Source organism: Gossypium hirsutum, chromosome A08 (genome assembly GCF_007990345.1).
Source record: "Gossypium hirsutum isolate 1008001.06 chromosome A08, Gossypium_hirsutum_v2.1, whole genome shotgun sequence".
Lineage (NCBI taxonomy): Eukaryota > Viridiplantae > Streptophyta > Magnoliopsida > Malvales > Malvaceae > Gossypium > Gossypium hirsutum.
Window position 1 is genome coordinate 15,764,995 of NC_053431.1, and position 3,918 is coordinate 15,768,912.

Consider the following 3,918-nt stretch of genomic DNA (forward strand, 5'->3'; position numbering starts at 1 on the left):
TGGATCTACCTTATCTCTCCCTTGGCTTACCACAGTTTCTTGCCTCGGTTCTGGTTCAGGCTCAATGACTCCTTCGTCATCTTGAGTATTAATTACATTAAGTTGTTCCCTTGGGTTAGGTTCGGTATTACTTGGCAAGCTACCTTGTGGTCGTTCGGAGATCAGTTTGGAAAGCTGGCCTATTTGAGTTTCGGGTCCTTGGATCGATGCTTGTTGATTTTTAAGTGCTGTCTTGGTATTTTGGAAACGGGTTTCTGACATTGATATGAATTTTGAGAGCATATCCTCAAGGTTCGGTTTCTTCTCTTGTTGATAAGGTGGCTGTTGAAAACCCTGAGGATTTTGTGGCTTTTGATTCCCTTGACCACCCCAGGAGAAATTTGGGTGGTTCCCCCAACCTGCATTATAAGTATTACTGTATGGGTTATTTTGAGATCTAAAGTTATTGTTACCCATATAGTTGACTTGTTCCTCTTCGGTTGTGGGATTGAAGGATTGATATTCTGTATGCACACCTCCTCCGCTTAAGTCACACCTCATTACTGGATGTACTTGCGTAGAACTAAGAAAATCATCGATCTTTTTATTGAGAAGTTCTACCTAATTTGACAGCATAGTAAATGAGTCGATGTTATAAACGCCGGATATTTTTGTTGGCTTAGTCCTCATGACTTGCCACTGATAGTTATTCAGTGACATTTCTTTAATGAATTCATAAGCCTCTTCAGGTGTTTTGTTGTTGATGGTTCCGCCAGCAACTGCGTCAACAATTTTCCGAGTCGAGGGATTCAGACCATTGTGGAATGTTTGTACTTGAAGCCAAAGCAGTAACCCATGGTGAGGGCACCTTCTCAGTAAGTCCTTGTATCTCTCCCATGCATCGTAAAGTGTTTCTAAATCCATCTTCACAAAAGAAGAGATATCATTACCTAATTTAGCTGTTTTAGCCAGCAAAAAATATTTTAGTAAAAATCTCTCAGTCATTTGTTCCCAAGTAGTGATAGACCCTCGTGGTAACGAGTTCAACCACTGTTTAGCTTTGTTCCTTAATAAAAATGGAGATAACTGAAGATGAATGGCATCATCAGAAACGGCATTGATTTTAAATGTATCACAAAATTCCAAGAAGTTTGCTAAGTGAGCGTTGGGATCTTCATCTTGCAAACCATCAAACTGAACAAACTGTTGTATCATTTGAATTGTGTTAGGTTTCAGTTCAAAAGTATTTGCAGCTACAACCAATCTAACTATGCTAGATTCAGTTCCTATTAGAGAAGGTTTAGCATAATCATACATAGTACGTGGAGCAGGATTTTGATTAACCGCAATTGCAGGAGGTAGCTTATTGCCTTGGTTTTCAGCCATCTCTTCGATTGGGGGTTGAGTATCGTCTTCTTGCTCGTTCTTCGTGTATCTTAAGCTGCACCTTATTTCTCTTTGATTTCTGCGAACTGTACGATCGATTTCTTCGTCAAAAAGTAATGGTCCCGACGGGTTTCTTCTAGTTATAAACTATAAAAACCTGCCAAGAGAAAGAAAAAATTAAATTAATAAATAATAATAAAATTAAAGTGCAAGAAAAATAAATGGCTAAAGTAATAAAAATTTAGCGTTCCTAATATTTTAGTTCCTCGGCAACAGCGCCAAAAACTTGATCGCGTGATTCGTAACAAGTAATAAATATTTATAATGAAGATCAGACCTAGACTAACTATGATCACGATGAAAAGGCAAGCGCACCTATCGAACAATAGTATAGTAATGGCAAGACCAGGATATCGTACCCAATGGAACAAAAAGTACTAGTAATAACTATCTTTTTATTATCTATCCTAAGAATAAAAAGGTTTGTTTTAATTAACTAATTATTTAAACTAAGAATGCACAAAGAAAAGGATTGGAGAATTGCTTTCGGGAAAATCGATTGACTTGAGACAATACCTAAGGAAAAATCCACCTAGACTTTACTTGTTATTCCGGCTCCGAATCGGACGATTTATTCATTCAACTTATTCCGTAGAGATCCCTAAGTTATGTTATTATCCCTATTCAAGACTAATAACGTCTAATCCCTAGATTGAATAACTGAGACTTTTCTCTAATTAATATTCTAGGGTTGCATTAACTCGATCTATGGATCCCCTTATTAGGTTTCACACTAATCTGGCAAAATCTTGTCACCCTATTTCTAGGCGCACAATCAACTCTACTTAATTATAACAAATGTACTCTTAGACAGGGTCTATTCCTCCTCTGAATAAGAGCATGTCTTGAATCAGTATCCTAGGATATCAAAACAAGAATTAAGAACAAGTTAAATATTTATCATACGTAAAGAAAATAATAACAAGATTCGTCTTAGGTTTCATTCCCCTTAGGTATTTAGGGGATTTAGTTCATAACTAAATAAGAATACATCTCAAAAGTATGAAAATAACAAAACATAAAGAAAACTCTAAAACCCCTGAAGGAATTCTGAGAGAGAACTTCAGTCTTGGAGTAGCTCCGGCTTTTGGGATGGGTCGTCTGGCTTCCTTCAAGTAATTCCCGACGTGTGGTTTTGTTCTCTAGAAAAGTTCTGGAGGGGAGCCCCCCTTTCTTAGTCATACTTAGGGTGTTTATATAGGCTTTGGATTGGCTTTCTTCCTCCCTAAGTATCCTTATTCGTGTAAAATACAACTCTTTGAAAAAGGGGCACGCCTGTGTGCCACAGCCGTATTCGATTCGTTAAATTGCACACGGCCGTATGGGTCAATGGTCAAGCTGTGTGAATCGTGAAAGCCTTGGTCGACACCCTCGAAAGACACGAGCGTGTGAACAACTCGTGTGGCAAGGCTTAGGCCGTGTCATCTTCTCGATTTGGTCTGTTTTGTCCCCTTTTGGCTCATTTTTGGCTCATTTTAACTCTTGGTGCTCTCCTAAGTACAAAACATGAAATAACCAGATTAAGAGCACCAAAATCCATAAATCTAGTGATAAACATCATAAATATGCTAAGTATTTGGGGTAAAAATATGTATAATTTGACGTTTATCAATTATAAATCGTAAAAGTCCAAAAATTATGGTCATCGTCGAATCCTTCGTCGCCCAATCTGTTTAGGTCTGGGAATTACTTGTGCACATTAAACAGAGAGGGGTGAGTTTACGTAAACTCGGTGTGTAATCCCACAGAAAACGAACAACAGTAAACACAATGCACAATCAAAAACAATCTTAGGCCTAAGCCCCTTTCAGTATCAGTATCAGTATGCACAAGGGCCTTAGCCCATCGCATTATCAGTAACAAAGATATAGTATTCAGTAACAAAGTCCTACCCAACCAGCCTCTATACACCATCTCCGTCCAACCCTACACTCCATGTGGGGATTAAATCAACCTACCCATCCCTACACTCTAGATAGAGTTGAATGTGGCACAAAATAGTAGTTTACAGCTGAGCTACCAGTATATTAGGCTTAAGAGCCTTTCAGTACACTTCCTCCAAATAAAATCAACCCAACCCCATGCAATGCAACATACAATACATGACATGCTATCTCATGATATCAGTACATGTAATTAGGAAATGTATACATGCATACTATCATCATGCTCAATATATATCCATCAATCAGTCTGCTTATACAATTAGGGGTCTAAGTAATGCTTACCGACCCTACAGTAGGTTCACAGTCGACTTGGGCGACCCGTGCAATCTTAGCAATCAATTTAGTGCAAATGGGCTCACACGCCCATGTGGCCTGTCCGTGTAGGCCCACACACCCGTGTGACCCACACGGCCCAAATTGGCCTTGGTTATGTGGATCACACAGCCTGGCCTAGAATTTCACACGCTCGTGTGGACTACCGTGTGGCCCACACGGCCCAAATCAGTCTAGCCCGAGTGTCGCACACGGCCTACTAAGCCATTAGACA

At 39.3% G+C, this 3,918-nt stretch overlaps 1 non-coding gene across 1 annotated transcript; it reads left to right on the plus strand.

Annotated features, from left to right (window-relative positions):
- Positions 1–829: 829 nt before the first annotated feature.
- LOC121205117 (small nucleolar RNA R71) lies at positions 830–936 on the plus strand. Its single transcript, XR_005900200.1, has one exon. It is a non-coding gene; the product is annotated as a small nucleolar RNA R71 (small nucleolar RNA).
- The last annotated feature ends 2,982 nt before the right edge of the window (positions 937–3,918 follow it).